Consider the following 17,500-nt stretch of genomic DNA (forward strand, 5'->3'; position numbering starts at 1 on the left):
TACCTTCAGAGGGGCATATCTCGAAAACTACTCGTCAGATCGGGGCCAAATTCACAGAGAAGACACATGTCGAGGAGTTGTTTCGGATGAGCGATAGTGGTTTTTGGGTGAAAATGTACCCCTAAACCTTGTACAGAGAGGACCCCTTCCGTAGAGCAAAATCCTGAAGGTCGGGGTCGCGCAAGGGTCGACATGGGTCGAGGTGGACTATCATGCGAAACCACTTTTTTCGGTCCCTACGGTGCCCCTAGATGATGAAAAGTACAATCCGAGGTTGATTACGAACACTTTTGTGCACCCCCTTCCGTAGAGCAAAATCCTGAAGGTCGGGGTCGCGCAAGGGTCGACATGGGTCGAGGTGGACTATCATGCGAAACCACTTTTTTCGGTCCCTACGGTGCCCCTAGATGATGAAAAGTACAATCCGAGGTTGATTACGAACACTTTTGTGCACCCCCTTCCGTAGAGCAAAATCCTGAAGGTCGGGGTTGCGCACAAGTAGACCCCCTTCCGTAGAGCAAAATCCTGAAGGTCGGGGTCGCGCAAGGGTCGACATGGGTCGAGGTGGACTATCATGCGAAACCACTTTTTTCGGTCCCTACGGTGCCCCTAGATGATGAAAAGTACAATCCGAGGTTGATTACGAACACTTTTGTGCACCCCCTTCCGTAGAGCAAAATCCTGAAGGTCGGGGTCGCGCAAGGGTCGACATGGGTCGAGGTGGACTATCATGCGAAACCACTTTTTTCGGTCCCTACGGTGCCCCTAGATGATGAAAAGTACAATCCGAGGTTGATTACGAACACTTTTGTGCACCCCCTTCCGTAGAGCAAAATCCTGAAGGTCGGGGTTGCGCACAAGTAGACCCCCTTCCGTAGAGCAAAATCCTGAAGGTCGGGGTCGCGCAAGGGTCGACATGGGTCGAGGTGGACTATCATGCGAAACCACTTTTTTCGGTCCCTACGGTGCCCCTAGATGATGAAAAGTACAATCCGAGGTTGATTACGAACACTTTTGTGCACCCCCTTCCGTAGAGCAAAATCCTGAAGGTCGGGGTCGCGCAAGGGTCGACATGGGTCGAGGTGGACTATCATGCGAAACCACTTTTTTCGGTCCCTACGGTGCCCCTAGATGATGAAAAGTACAATCCGAGGTTGATTACGAACACTTTTGTGCACCCCCTTCCGTAGAGCAAAATCCTGAAGGTCGGGGTTGCGCACAAGTAGACCCCCTTCCGTAGAGCAAAATCCTGAAGGTCGGGGTCGCGCAAGGGTCGACATGGGTCGAGGTGGACTATCATGCGAAACCACTTTTTTCGGTCCCTACGGTGCCCCTAGATGATGAAAAGTACAATCCGAGGTTGATTACGAACACTTTTGTGCACCCCCTTCCGTAGAGCAAAATCCTGAAGGTCGGGGTCGCGCAAGGGTAGACCCCTTCCGTAGAGCAAAATCCTGAAGGTCGGGGTCGCGCAAGGGTCGACATGGGTCGAGGTGGACTATCATGCGAAACCACTTTTTTCGGTAACTACGGTGCCCCTAGATGATGAAAAGTACAATCCGAGGTTGATTACGAACACTTTTGTGCACCCCCTTCCGTAGAGCAAAATCCTGAAGGTCGGGGTCGCGCAAGGGTAGACCCCTTCCGTAGAGCAAAATCCTGAAGGTCGGGGTCGCGCAAGGGTCGACATGGGTCGAGGTGGACTATCATGCGAAACCACTTTTTTCGGTCCCTACGGTGCCCCTAGATGATGAAAAGTACAATCCGAGGTTGATTACGAACACTTTTGTGCACCCCCTTCCGTAGAGCAAAATCCTGAAGGTCGGGGTTGCGCACAAGTCGACCCCCTTCCGTAGAGCAAAATCCTGAAGGTCGGGGTCGCACAAGGGTCGACATGGGTCGAGGTGGACTATCATGCGAAACCACTTTTTTCGGTCCCTACGGTGCCCCTAGATGATGAAAAGTACAATCCGAGGTTGATTACGAACACTTTTGTGCACCCCCTTCCGTAGAGCAAAATCCTGAAGGTCGGGGTCGCGCAAGGGTAGACCCCTTCCGTAGAGCAAAATCCTGAAGGTCGGGGTCGCGCAAGGGTCGACATGGGTCGAGGTGGACTATCATGCGAAACCACTTTTTTCGGTAACTACGGTGCCCCTAGATGATGAAAAGTACAATCCGAGGTTGATTACGAACACTTTTGTGCACCCCCTTCCGTAGAGCAAAATCCTGAAGGTCGGGGTCGCGCAAGGGTAGACCCCTTCCGTAGAGCAAAATCCTGAAGGTCGGGGTCGCGCAAGGGTCGACATGGGTCGAGGTGGACTATCATGCGAAACCACTTTTTTCGGTCCCTACGGTGCCCCTAGATGATGAAAAGTACAATCCGAGGTTGATTACGAACACTTTTGTGCACCCCCTTCCGTAGAGCGAAATCCTGCAGGTCGGGGTTGCGCACAAGTAGACCCCTTCCGTAGAGCAAAATCCTGAAGGTCGGGGTCGCGCAAGGGTCGACATGGGTCGAGGTGGACTATCATGCGAAACCACTTTTTTCGGTCCCTACGGTGCCCCTAGATGATGAAAAGTACAATCCGAGGTTGATTACGAAGACTTTTGTGCACCCCCTTCCGTAGAGCAAAATCCTGAAGGTCGGGGTTGCGCACAAGTAGACCCCCTTCCGTAGAGCAAAATCCTGAAGGTCGGGGTCGCGCAAGGGTCGACATGGGTCGAGGTGGACTATCATGCGAAACCACTTTTTTCGGTCCCTACGGTGCCCCTAGATGATGAAAAGTACAATCCGAGGTTGATTACGAACACTTTTGTGCACCCCCTTCCGTAGAGCAAAATCCTGAAGGTCGGGGTTGCGCACAAGTAGACCCCCTTCCGTAGAGCAAAATCCTGAAGGTCGGGGTCGCGCAAGGGTCGACATGGGTCGAGGTGGACTATCATGCGAAACCACTTTTTTCGGTCCCTACGGTGCCCCTAGATGATGAAAAGTACAATCCGAGGTTGATTACGAACACTTTTGTGCACCCCCTTCCGTAGAGCAAAATCCTGAAGGTCGGGGTCGCACAAGTGTGCACCCCCTTCCGTAGAGCAAAATCCTGAAGGTCGGGGTTGCGCACAAGTAGACCCCCTTCCGTAGAGCAAAATCCTGAAGGTCGGGGTCGCGCAAGGGTCGACATGGGTCGAGGTGGACTATCATGCGAAACCACTTTTTTCGGTCCCTACGGTGCCCCTAGATGATGAAAAGTACAATCCGAGGTTGATTACGAACACTTTTGTGCACCCCCTTCCGTAGAGCAAAATCCTGAAGGTCGGGGTTGCGCACAAGTCGACCCCCTTCCGTAGAGCAAAATCCTGAAGGTCGGGGTCGCGCAAGGGTCGACATGGGTCGAGGTGGACTATCATGCGAAACCACTTTTTTCGGTCCCTACGGTGCCCCTAGATGATGAAAAGTACAATCCGAGGTTGATTACGAACACTTTTGTGCACCCCCTTCCGTAGAGCAAAATCCTGAAGGTCGGGGTCGCGCAAGGGTCGACATGGGTCGAGGTGGACTATCATGCGAAACCACTTTTTTCGGTCCCTACGGTGCCCCTAGATGATGAAAAGTACAATCCGAGGTTGATTACGAACACTTTTGTGCACCCCCTTCCGTAGAGCAAAATCCTGAAGGTCGGGGTTGCGCACAAGTAGACCCCCTTCCGTAGAGCAAAATCCTGAAGGTCGGGGTCGCGCAAGGGTCGACATGGGTCGAGGTGGACTATCATGCGAAACCACTTTTTTCGGTCCCTACGGTGCCCCTAGATGATGAAAAGTACAATCCGAGGTTGATTACGAACACTTTTGTGCACCCCCTTCCGTAGAGCGAAATCCTGCAGGTCGGGGTTGCGCACAAGTAGACCCCTTCCGTAGAGCAAAATCCTGAAGGTCGGGGTCGCGCAAGGGTCGACATGGGTCGAGGTGGACTATCATGCGAAACCACTTTTTTCGGTCCCTACGGTGCCCCTTGATGATGAAAAGTACAATCCGAGGTTGATTACGAACACTTTTGTGCACCCCCTTCCGTAGAGCAAAATCCTGAAGGTCGGGGTTGCGCACAAGTAGACCCCCTTCCGTAGAGCAAAATCCTGAAGGTCGGGGTCGCGCAAGGGTCGACATGGGTCGAGGTGGACTATCATGCGAAACCACTTTTTTCGGTCCCTACGGTGCCCCTAGATGATGAAAAGTACAATCCGAGGTTGATTACGAACACTTTTGTGCACCCCCTTCCGTAGAGCAAAATCCTGAAGGTCGGGGTTGCGCACAAGTAGACCCCCTTCCGTAGAGCAAAATCCTGAAGGTCGGGGTCGCGCAAGGGTCGACATGGGTCGAGGTGGACTATCATGCGAAACCACTTTTTTCGGTCCCTACGGTGCCCCTAGATGATGAAAAGTACAATCCGAGGTTGATTACGAACACTTTTGTGCACCCCCTTCCGTAGAGCAAAATCCTGAAGGTCGGGGTTGCGCACAAGTAGACCCCCTTCCGTAGAGCAAAATCCTGAAGGTCGGGGTCGCACAAGTGTGCACCCCCTTCCGTAGAGCAAAATCCTGAAGGTCGGGGTCGCGCAAGGGTCGACATGGGTCGAGGTGGACTATCATGCGAAACCACTTTTTTCGGTCCCTACGGTGCCCCTAGATGATGAAAAGTACAATCCGAGGTTGATTACGAACACTTTTGTGCACCCCCTTCCGTAGAGCAAAATCCTGAAGGTCGGGGTTGCGCACAAGTAGACCCCCTTCCGTAGAGCAAAATCCTGAAGGTCGGGGTCGCGCAAGGGTCGACATGGGTCGAGGTGGACTATCATGCGAAACCACTTTTTTCGGTCCCTACGGTGCCCCTAGATGATGAAAAGTACAATCCGAGGTTGATTACGAACACTTTTGTGCACCCCCTTCCGTAGAGCAAAATCCTGAAGGTCGGGGTTGCGCACAAGTCGACCCCCTTCCGTAGAGCAAAATCCTGAAGGTCGGGGTCGCGCAAGGGTCGACATGGGTCGAGGTGGACTATCATGCGAAACCACTTTTTTCGGTCCCTACGGTGCCCCTAGATGATGAAAAGTACAATCCGAGGTTGATTACGAACACTTTTGTGCACCCCCTTCCGTAGAGCAAAATCCTGAAGGTCGGGGTCGCACAAGTGTGCATCCCCTTCCGTAGAGCAAAATCCTGAAGGTCGGGGTCGCGCAAGGGTCGACATGGGTCGAGGTGGACTATCATGCGAAACCACTTTTTTCGGTCCCTACGGTGCCCCTAGATGATGAAAAGTACAATCCGAGGTTGATTACGAACACTTTTGTGCACCCCCTTCCGTAGAGCAAAATCCTGAAGGTCGGGGTCGCACAAGTGTGCACCCCCTTCCGTAGAGCAAAATCCTGAAGGTCGGGGTCGCGCAAGGGTCGACATGGGTCGAGGTGGACTATCATGCGAAACCACTTTTTTCGGTCCCTACGGTGCCCCTAGATGATGAAAAGTACAATCCGAGGTTGATTACGAACACTTTTGTGCACCCCCTTCCGTAGAGCAAAATCCTGAAGGTCGGGGTTGCGCAAGGGTCGACATGGGTCGAGGTGGACTATCATGCGAAACCACTTTTTTCGGTCCCTACGGTGCCCCTAGATGATGAAAAGTACAATCCGAGGTTGATTACGAACACTTTTGTGCACCCCCTTCCGTAGAGCAAAATCCTGAAGGTCGGGGTCGAGCAAGGGTAGACCCCTTCCGTAGAGCAAAATCCTGAAGGTCGGGGTCGCGCAAGGGTCGACATGGGTCGAGGTGGACTATCATGCGAAACCACTTTTTTCGGTCCCTACGGTGCCCCTAGATGATGAAAAGTACAATCCGAGGTTGATTACGAACACTTTTGTGCACCCCCTTCCGTAGAGCAAAATCCTGAAGGTCGGGGTCGCGCAAGGGTCGACATGGGTCGAGGTGGACTATCATGCGAAACCACTTTTTTCGGTCCCTACGGTGCCCCTAGATGATGAAAAGTACAATCCGAGGTTGATTACGAACACTTTTGTGCACCCCCTTCCGTAGAGCAAAATCCTGAAGGTCGGGGTTGCGCACAAGTAGACCCCCTTCCGTAGAGCAAAATCCTGAAGGTCGGGGTCGCGCAAGGGTCGACATGGGTCGAGGTGGACTATCATGCGAAACCACTTTTTTCGGTCCCTACGGTGCCCCTAGATGATGAAAAGTACAATCCGAGGTTGATTACGAACACTTTTGTGCACCCCCTTCCGTAGAGCAAAATCCTGAAGGTCGGGGTTGCGCACAAGTAGACCCCCTTCCGTAGAGCAAAATCCTGAAGGTCGGGGTCGCGCAAGGGTCGACATGGGTCGAGGTGGACTATCATGCGAAACCACTTTTTTCGGTCCCTACGATGCCCGTAGATGATGAAAAGTACAATCCGAGGTTGATTACGAACACTTTTGTGCACCCCCTTCCGTAGAGCAAAATCCTGAAGGTCGGGGTTGCGCACAAGTAGACCCCCTTCCGTAGAGCAAAATCCTGAAGGTCGGGGTCGCGCAAGGGTCGACATGGGTCGAGGTGGACTATCATGCGAAACCACTTTTTTCGGTCCCTACGGTGCCCCTAGATGATGAAAAGTACAATCCGAGGTTGATTACGAACACTTTTGTGCACCCCCTTCCGTAGAGCAAAATCCTGAAGGTCGGGGTTGCGCACAAGTCGACCCCCTTCCGTAGAGCAAAATCCTGAAGGTCGGGGTCGCGCAAGGGTCGACATGGGTCGAGGTGGACTATCATGCGAAACCACTTTTTTCGGTCCCTACGGTGCCCCTAGATGATGAAAAGTACAATCCGAGGTTGATTACGAACACTTTTGTGCACCCCCTTCCGTAGAGCAAAATCCTGAAGGTCGGGGTCGCGCAAGGGTCGACATGGGTCGAGGTGGACTATCATGCGAAACCACTTTTTTCGGTCCCTACGGTGCCCCTAGATGATGAAAAGTACAATCCGAGGTTGATTACGAACACTTTTGTGCACCCCCTTCCGTAGAGCAAAATCCTGAAGGTCGGGGTCGCGCAAGGGTCGACATGGGTCGAGGTGGACTATCATGCGAAACCACTTTTTTCGGTCCCTACGGTGCCCCTAGATGATGAAAAGTACAATCCGAGGTTGATTACGAACACTTTTGTGCACCCCCTTCCGTAGAGCAAAATCCTGAAGGTCGGGGTTGCGCACAAGTAGACCCCCTTCCGTAGAGCAAAATCCTGAAGGTCGGGGTCGCGCAAGGGTCGACATGGGTCGAGGTGGACTATCATGCGAAACCACTTTTTTCGGTCCCTACGGTGCCCCTAGATGATGAAAAGTACAATCCGAGGTTGATTACGAACACTTTTGTGCACCCCCTTCCGTAGAGCAAAATCCTGAAGGTCGGGGTTGCGCACAAGTAGACCCCCTTCCGTAGAGCAAAATCCTGAAGGTCGGGGTCGCGCAAGGGTCGACATGGGTCGAGGTGGACTATCATGCGAAACCACTTTTTTCGGTCCCTACGGTGCCCCTAGATGATGAAAAGTACAATCCGAGGTTGATTACGAACACTTTTGTGCACCCCCTTCCGTAGAGCAAAATCCTGAAGGTCGGGGTTGCGCACAAGTAGACCCCCTTCCCTAGAGCAAAATCCTGAAGGTCGGGGTCGCGCAAGGGTCGACATGGGTCGAGGTGGACTATCATGCGAAACCACTTTTTTCGGTCCCTACGGTGCCCCTAGATGATGAAAAGTACAATCCGAGGTTGATTACGAACACTTTTGTGCACCCCCTTCCGTAGAGCAAAATCCTGAAGGTCGGGGTCGAGCAAGGGTAGACCCCTTCCGTAGAGCAAAATCCTGAAGGTCGGGGTTGCGCACAAGTAGACCCCCTTCCGTAGAGCAAAATCCTGAAGGTCGGGGTCGCGCAAGGGTCGACATGGGTCGAGGTGGACTATCATGCGAAACCACTTTTTTCGGTCCCTACGGTGCCCCTAGATGATGAAAAGTACAATCCGAGGTTGATTACGAACACTTTTGTGCACCCCCTTCCGTAGAGCAAAATCCTGAAGGTCGGGGTTGCGCACAAGTAGACCCCCTTCCGTAGAGCAAAATCCTGAAGGTCGGGGTCGCGCAAGGGTCGACATGGGTCGAGGTGGACTATCATGCGAAACCACTTTTTTCGGTCCCTACGGTGCCCCTAGATGATGAAAAGTACAATCCGAGGTTGATTACGAACACTTTTGTGCACCCCCTTCCGTAGAGCAAAATCCTGAAGGTCGGGGTCGAGCAAGGGTAGACCCCTTCCGTAGAGCAAAATCCTGAAGGTCGGGGTTGCGCACAAGTAGACCCCCTTCCGTAGAGCAAAATCCTGAAGGTCGGGGTCGCGCAAGGGTAGACCCCTTCCGTAGAGCAAAATCCTGAAGGTCGGGGTCGCGCAAGGGTCGACATGGGTCGAGGTGGACTATCATGCGAAACCACTTTTTTCGGTCCCTACGGTGCCCCTAGATGATGAAAAGTACAATCCGAGGTTGATTACGAACACTTTTGTGCACCCCCTTCCGTAGAGCAAAATCCTGAAGGTCGGGGTCGCGCAAGGGTCGACATGGGTCGAGGTGGACTATCATGCGAAACCACTTTTTTCGGTCCCTACGGTGCCCCTAGATGATGAAAAGTACAATCCGAGGTTGATTACGAACACTTTTGTGCACCCCCTTCCGTAGAGCAAAATCCTGAAGGTCGGGGTCGAGCAAGGGTAGACCCCTTCCGTAGAGCAAAATCCTGAAGGTCGGGGTCGCGCAAGGGTCGACATGGGTCGAGGTGGACTATCATGCGAAACCACTTTTTTCGGTCCCTACGGTGCCCCTAGATGATGAAAAGTACAATCCGAGGTTGATTACGAACACTTTTGTGCACCCCCTTCCGTAGAGCAAAATCCTGAAGGTCGGGGTCGCACAAGTGTGCACCCCCTTCCGTAGAGCAAAATCCTGAAGGTCGGGGTCGCGCAAGGGTCGACATGGGTCGAGGTGGACTATCATGCGAAACCACTTTTTTCGGTCCCTACGGTGCCCCTAGATGATGAAAAGTACAATCCGAGGTTGATTACGAACACTTTTGTGCACCCCCTTCCGTAGAGCAAAATCCTGAAGGTCGGGGTCGCGCAAGGGTCGACATGGGTCGAGGTGGACTATCATGCGAAACCACTTTTTTCGGTCCCTACGGTGCCCCTAGATGATGAAAAGTACAATCCGAGGTTGATTACGAACACTTTTGTGCACCCCCTTCCGTAGAGCAAAATCCTGAAGGTCGGGGTCGCACAAGTGTGCACCCCCTTCCGTAGAGCAAAATCCTGAAGGTCGGGGTCGCGCAAGGGTCGACATGGGTCGAGGTGGACTATCATGCGAAACCACTTTTTTCGGTCCCTACGGTGCCCCTAGATGATGAAAAGTACAATCCGAGGTTGATTACGAACACTTTTGTGCACCCCCTTCCGTAGAGCAAAATCCTGAAGGTCGGGGTCGCGCAAGGGTCGTCATGGGTCGAGGTGGACTATCATGCGAAACCACTTTTTTCGGTCCCTACGGTGCCCCTAGATGATGAAAAGTACAATCCGAGGTTGATTACGAACACTTTTGTGCACCCCCTTTCGTAGAGCAAAATCCTGAAGGTCGGGGTTGCGCACAAGTCGACCCCCTTTCGTAGAGCAAAATCCTGAAGGTCGGGGTCGCGCAAGGGTCGACATGGGTCGAGGTGGACTATCATGCGAAACCACTTTTTTCGGTCCCTACGGTGCCCCTAGATGATGAAAAGTACAATCCGAGGTTGATTACGAACACTTTTGTGCACCCCCTTCCGTAGAGCAAAATCCTGAAGGTCGGGGTCGCGCAAGGGTCGACATGGGTCGAGGTGGACTATCATGCGAAACCACTTTTTTCGGTCCCTACGGTGCCCCTAGATGATGAAAAGTACAATCCGAGGTTGATTACGAACACTTTTGTGCACCCCCTTCCGTAGAGCAAAATCCTGAAGGTCGGGGTTGCGCACAAGTAGACCCCCTTCCGTAGAGCAAAATCCTGAAGGTCGGGGTCGCGCAAGGGTCGACATGGGTCGAGGTGGACTATCATGCGAAACCACTTTTTTCGGTCCCTACGGTGCCCCTAGATGATGAAAAGTACAATCCGAGGTTGATTACGAACACTTTTGTGCACCCCCTTTCGTAGAGCAAAATCCTGAAGGTCGGGGTTACGCACAAGTCGACCCCCTTTCGTAGAGCAAAATCCTGAAGGTCGGGGTCGCGCAAGGGTCGACATGGGTCGAGGTGGACTATCATGCGAAACCACTTTTTTCGGTCCCTACGGTGCCCCTAGATGATGAAAAGTACAATCCGAGGTTGATTACGAACACTTTTGTGCACCCCCTTCCGTAGAGCAAAATCCTGAAGGTCGGGGTCGCGCAAGGGTCGACATGGGTCGAGGTGGACTATCATGCGAAACCACTCTTTTCGGTCCCTACGGTGCCCCTAGATGATGAAAAGTACAATCCGAGGTTGATTACGAACACTTTTGTGCACCCCCTTCCGTAGAGCAAAATCCTGAAGGTCGGGGTCGCACAAGTGTGCACCCCCTTCCGTAGAGCAAAATCCTGAAGGTCGGGGTCGCGCAAGGGTCGACATGGGTCGAGGTGGACTATCATGCGAAACCACTTTTTTCGGTCCCTACGGTGCCCCTAGATGATGAAAAGTACAATCCGAGGTTGATTACGAACACTTTTGTGCACCCCCTTCCGTAGAGCAAAATCCTGAAGGTCGGGGTTGCGCACAAGTAGACCCCCTTCCGTAGAGCAAAATCCTGAAGGTCGGGGTCGCACAAGTGTGCACCCCCTTCCGTAGAGCAAAATCCTGAAGGTCGGGGTCGAGCAAGGGTAGACCCCTTCCGTAGAGCAAAATCCTGAAGGTCGGGGTCGCGCAAGGGTCGACATGGGTCGAGGTGGACTATCATGCGAAACCACTTTTTTCGGTCCCTACGGTGCCCCTAGATGATGAAAAGTACAATCCGAGGTTGATTACGAACACTTTTGTGCACCCCCTTCCGTAGAGCAAAATCCTGAAGGTCGGGGTCGCGCAAGGGTCGACATGGGTCGAGGTGGACTATCATGCGAAACCACTTTTTTCGGTCCCTACGGTGCCCCTAGATGATGAAAAGTACAATCCGAGGTTGATTACGAACACTTTTGTGCACCCCCTTCCGTAGAGCAAAATCCTGAAGGTCGGGGTTGCGCACAAGTAGACCCCCTTCCGTAGAGCAAAATCCTGAAGGTCGGGGTCGCGCAAGGGTCGACATGGATCGAGGTGGACTATCATGCGAAACCACTTTTTTCGGTCCCTACGGTGCCCCTAGATGATGAAAAGTACAATCCGAGGTTGATTACGAACACTTTTGTGCACCCCCTTCCGTAGAGCAAAATCCTGAAGGTCGGGGTCGCGCAAGGGTCGACATGGGTCGAGGTGGACTATCATGCGAAACCACTTTTTTCGGTCCCTACGGTGCCCCTAGATGATGAAAAGTACAATCCGAGGTTGATTACGAACACTTTTGTGCACCCCCTTCCGTAGAGCAAAATCCTGAAGGTCGGGGTTGCGCACAAGTAGACCCCCTTCCGTAGAGCAAAATCCTGAAGGTCGGGGTCGCGCAAGGGTCGACATGGGTCGAGGTGGACTATCATGCGAAACCACTTTTTTCGGTCCCTACGGTGCCCCTAGATGATGAAAAGTACAATCCGAGGTTGATTACGAACACTTTTGTGCACCCCCTTCCGTAGAGCAAAATCCTGAAGGTCGGGGTTGCGCACAAGTGTGCACCCCCTTCCGTAGAGCAAAATCCTGAAGGTCGGGGTCGCGCAAGGGTCGACATGGGTCGAGGTGGACTATCATGCGAAACCACTTTTTTCGGTCCCTACGGTGCCCCTAGATGATGAAAAGTACAATCCGAGGTTGATTACGAACACTTTTGTGCACCCCCTTCCGTAGAGCAAAATCCTGAAGGTCGGGGTTGCGCACAAGTGTGCACCCCCTTCCGTAGAGCAAAATCCTGAAGGTCGGGGTCGCGCAAGGGTCGACATGGGTCGAGGTGGACTATCATGCGAAACCACTTTTTTCGGTCCCTACGGTGCCCCTAGATGATGAAAAGTACAATCCGAGGTTGATTACGAACACTTTTGTGCACCCCCTTCCGTAGAGCAAAATCCTGAAGGTCGGGGTTGCGCACAAGTCGACCCCCTTCCGTAGAGCAAAATCCTGAAGGTCGGGGTCGCGCAAGGGTCGACATGGGTCGAGGTGGACTATCATGCGAAACCACTTTTTTCGGTCCCTACGGTGCCCCTAGATGATGAAAAGTACAATCCGAGGTTGATTACGAACACTTTTGTGCACCCCCTTCCGTAGAGCAAAATCCTGAAGGTCGGGTTCTCGGGGCGGTCGAGGCCCTCTGACGTGCACGAAAAACCGGTACCCACGCCGAGCTTCAGAATTTGGTCTCCAGAGACTAAGTCCCAGCCGAAACCGGCAATCCACAAAAGTGTACCAAGGAGTGGTCGGATCGAGTTACAGTGTTCGAGAGTATTGACGAGCATGGTTATACGCAACTTTTTGCTAAAGGTGTCCAAGACCGTCAGACCCTTACTTACGGAGATATAAGACACGTGCGTGGTTGCTCGTGCCGAGCTTCAGAAATGTTGCTCCAGAGACTAAGTCCCAGAAAACCTTCCGACCCCAAAAACTCCCAGAAGGAGTCGTCGGATCGTTTCGCGATGTTCTAGTGAAATGTTCAGCTCGACGAAATGCAACTTTTACCTAAAGGGGTCCAAGACCGTCAGACGCTTAGGTACGGAGATACGGGCATGGGTCGGTTTTCCCCATACAAAATACCCCATGGAAAACTGCAAAACCCCAAAACAGGTCGAAGGAGTGGTCGGATCGTTTCGTGGTGTTCTAGTGAAATGTTCCATTCGATAGGGCGCAACTTTTTGCTAAAGGTGTCCAAGACCGTCAGACCCTTACTTACGGAGATATAAGACACGTGCGTGGTTGCTCGTGCCGAGCTTCAGAAATGTTGCTCCAGAGACTAAGTCCCAGAAAACCTTCCAACCCCAAAAACTCCCAGAAGGAGTCGTCGGATCGTTTCGCGATGTTCTAGTGAAATGTTCAGCTCGACGGAATGCAACTTTTACCTTAAGGGGTCCAAGACCGTCAGACGCTTAGGTACGGAGATACGGGCATGGGTCGGTTTTCCCCATACAAAATACCCCATGGAAAACTGCAAAACCCAAAAACAGGTCGAAGGAGTGGTCGGATCGTTTCGTGGTGTTCTAGTGAAATGTTCCATTCGATAGGGCGCAACTTTTTGCTAAAGGTGTCCAAGACCGTCAGACCCTTACTTACGGAGATATAAGACACGTGCGTGGTTGCTCGTGCCGAGCTTCAGAAATGTTGCTCCAGAGACTAAGTCCCAGAAAACCTTCGGACCCCAAAAACTCCCAGAAGGAGTCGTCGGATCGTTTCGCGATGTTCTAGTGAAATGTTCAGCTCGACGAAATGCAACTTTTACCTAAAGGGGTTCAAGACCGTCAGACGCTTAGGTACGGAGATCCGGGCATGGGTCGGTTTTCCCCATACAAAATACCCCATGGAAAACTGCAAAACCCCAAAACAGGTCGAAGGAGTGGTCGGATCGTTTCGTGGTGTTCTAGTGAAATGTTCCATTCGATAGAGCGCAACTTTTTGCTAAAGGTGTCCAGGACCGTCAGACCCTTACTTACGGAGATATAAGACACGTGCGTGGTTGCTCGTGCCGAGCTTCAGAAATGTTGCTCCAGAGACTAAGTCCCAGAAAACCTTCCGACCCCAAAAACTCCCAGAAGGAGTCGTCGGATCGTTTCGCGATGTTCTAGTGAAATGTTCAGCTCGACGAAATGCAACTTTTATCTAAAGGGGTCCAAGACCGTCAGACGCTTAGGTACGGAGATACGGGCATGGGTCGGTTTTCCCCATACAAAATACCCCATGGAAAACTGCAAAACCCCAAAACAGGTCGAAGGAGTGGTCGGATCGTTTCGTGATGTTCTAGTGAAATGTTCCATTCGATAGGGCGCAACTTTTTGCTAAAGGTGTCCAAGACCGTCAGACCCTTACTTACGGAGATATAAGACACGTGCGTGGTTGCTCGTGCCGAGCTTCAGAAATGTTGCTCCAGAGACTAAGTCCCAGAAAACCTTCCGACCCCAAAAACTCCCAGAAGGAGTCGTCGGATCGTTTCGCGATGTTCTAGTGAAATGTTCAGCTCGACGAAATGCAACTTTTACCTAAAGGGGTCCAAGACCGTCAGACGCTTAGGTACGGAGATACGGGCATGGGTCGGTTTTCCCCATACAAAATACCCCATGGAAAACTGCAAAACCCCAAAACAGGTCGAAGGAGTGGTCGGATCGTTTCGTGGTGTTCTAGTGAAATGTTCCATTCGATAGGGCGCAACTTTTTGCTAAAGGTGTCCAAGACCGTCAGACACTTACTTACGGAGATATAAGACACGTGCGTGGTTGCTCGTGCCGAGCTTCAGAAATGTTGCTCCAGAGACTAAGTCCCAGAAAACCTTCCGACCCCAAAAACTCCCAGAAGGAGGCGTCGGATCGTTTCGCGATGTTCTAGTGAAATGTTCAGCTCGACGGAATGCAACTTTTACCTAAAGGGGTCCAAGACCGTCAGACGCTTAGGTACGGAGATACGGGCATGGGTCGGTTTTCCCCATACAAAATACCCCATGGAAAACTGCAACACCCCAAAACAGGTCGAAGGAGTGGTCGGATCGTTTCGTGGTGTTCTAGTGAAATGTTCCATTCGATAGGGCGCAACTTTTTGCTAAAGGTGTCCAAGACCGTCAGACCCTTACTTACGGAGATATAAGACACGTGCGTGGTTGCTCGTGCCGAGCTTCAGAAATGTTGCTCCAGAGACTAAGTCCCAGAAAACCTTCGGACCCCAAAAACTCCCAGAAGGAGGCGTCGGATCGTTTCGCGATGTTCTAGCGAAATGTTCAGCTCGACGAAATGCAACTTTTACCTAAAGGGGTCCAAGACCGTCAGACGCTTAGGTACGGAGATACGGGCATGGGTCGGTTTTCCCCATACAAAATACCCCATGGAAAACTGCAAAACCCCAAAACAGGTCGAAGGAGTGGTCGGATCGTTTCGTGGTGTTCTGGTGAAATGTTCCATTCGATAGGGCGCAACTTTTTGCTAAAGGTGTCCAAGACCGTCAGACCCTTACTTACGGAGATATAAGACACGTGCGTGGTTGCCCGTGCCGAGCTTCAGAAATGTTGCTCCAGAGACTAAGTCCCAGAAAACCTTCGGACCCCAAAAACTCCCAGAAGGAGGCGTCGGATCGTTTCGCGATGTTCTAGCGAAATGTTCAGCTCAACGAAATGCAACTTTTACCTAAAGGGGTTCAAGACCGTCAGACGCTTAGGTACGGAGATACGGGCATGGGTCGGTTTTCCCCATACAAAATACCCCATGGAAAACTGCAAAACCCCAAAACAGGTCGAAGGAGTGGTCGGATCGTTTCGTGGTGTTCAAGTGAAATGTTCCATTCGATAGGGCGCAACTTTTTGCTAAAGGTGTCCAAGACCGTCAGACCCTTACTTACGGAGATATAAGACACGTGCGTGGTTGCTCGTGCCGAGCTTCAGAAATGTTGCTCCAGAGACTAAGTCCCAGAAAACCTTCGGACCCCAAAAACTCCCAGAAGGAGTCGTCGGATCGTTTCGCGATGTTCTAGTGAAATGTTCAGCTCGACGGAATGCAACTTTTACCTAAAGGGGTCCAAGACCGTCAGACGCTTAGGTACGGAGATACGGGCATGGGTCGGTTTTCCCCATACAAAATACCCCATGGAAAACTGCAAAACCCCAAAACAGGTCGAAGGAGTGGTCGGATCGTTTCGTGGTGTTCTAGTGAAATGTTCCATTCGATAGAGCGCAACTTTTTGCTAAAGGTGTCCAGGACCGTCAGACCCTTACTTACGGAGATATAAGACACGTGCGTGGTTGCTCGTGCCGAGCTTCAGAAATGTTGCTCCAGAGACTAAGTCCCAGAAAACCTTCGGACCCCAAAAACTCCCAGAAGGAAGCATCGGATCGTTTCGCGATGTTCTAGTAAAATGTTCAGCTCGACAAAATGCAACTTTTACCTAAAGGGGTCCAAGACCGTCAGACGCTTAGGTACGGAGATACGGGCATGGGTCGGTTTTCCCCATACAAAATACCCCATGGAAAACTGCAAAACCCCAAAACAGGTCGAAGGAGTGGTCGGATCGTTTCGTGGTGTTCTAGTGAAATGTTCCATTCGATAGGGCGCAACTTTTTGCTAAAGGTGTCCAGGACCGTCAGACCCTTACTTACGGAGATATAAGACACGTGCGTGGTTGCTCGTGCCGAGCTTCAGAAATGTTGCTCCAGAGACTAAGTCCCAGAAAACCTTCGGACCCCAAAAACTCCCAGAAGGAGTCGTCGGATCGTTTCGCGATGTTCTAGTGAAATGTTCAGCTCGACGGAATGCAACTTTTACCTAAAGGGGTCCAAGACCGTCAGACGCTTAGGTACGGAGATACTGGCATGGGTCGGTTTTCCCCATACAAAATACCCCATGGAAAACTGCAAAACCCCAAAACAGGTCGAAGGAGTGGTCGGATCGTTTCGTGGTGTTCTAGTGAAATGTTCCATTCGATAGGGCGCAACTTTTTGCTAAAGGTGTCCAAGACCGTCAGACCCTTACTTACGGAGATATAAGACACGTGCGTGGTTGCTCGTGCCGAGCTTCAGAAATGTTGCTCCAGAGACTAAGTCCCAGAAAACCTTCGGACCCCAAAAACTCCCAGAAGGAGTCGTCGGATCGTTTCGCGATGTTCTAGTGAAATGTTCAGCTTGACGGAATGCAACTTTTACCTAAAGGGGTCCAAGACCGTCAAACGCTTAGGTACGGAGATACGGGCATGGGTCGGTTTTCCCCATACAAAATACCCCATGGAAAACTGCAAAACCCCAAAACAGGTCGAAGGAGTGGTCGGATCGTTTCGTGGTGTTCAAGTGAAATGTTCCATTCGATAGGGCGCAACTTTTTGCTAAAGGTGTCCAAGACCGTCAGACCCTTACTTACGGAGATATAAGACACGTGCGTGGTTGCTCGTGCCGAGCTTCAGAAATGTTGCTCCAGAGACTAAGTCCCAGAAAACCTTCCGACCCCAAAAACTCCCAGAAGGAGTCGTCGGATCGTTTCGCGATGTTCTAGCGAAATGTTTAGCTCGACGGAATGCAACTTTTACCTTACGGGGTCCAAGACCGTCAGACGCTTAGGTACGGAGATACGGGCATGGGTCGGTTTTCCCCATACAAAATACCCCATGGAAAACTGCAAAACCCCAA

This window comes from Anopheles nili (genome assembly GCF_943737925.1).
Source record: "Anopheles nili chromosome X unlocalized genomic scaffold, idAnoNiliSN_F5_01 X_unloc_24, whole genome shotgun sequence".
In the NCBI taxonomy this organism is placed as follows: Eukaryota; Metazoa; Arthropoda; class Insecta; order Diptera; family Culicidae; genus Anopheles; species Anopheles nili.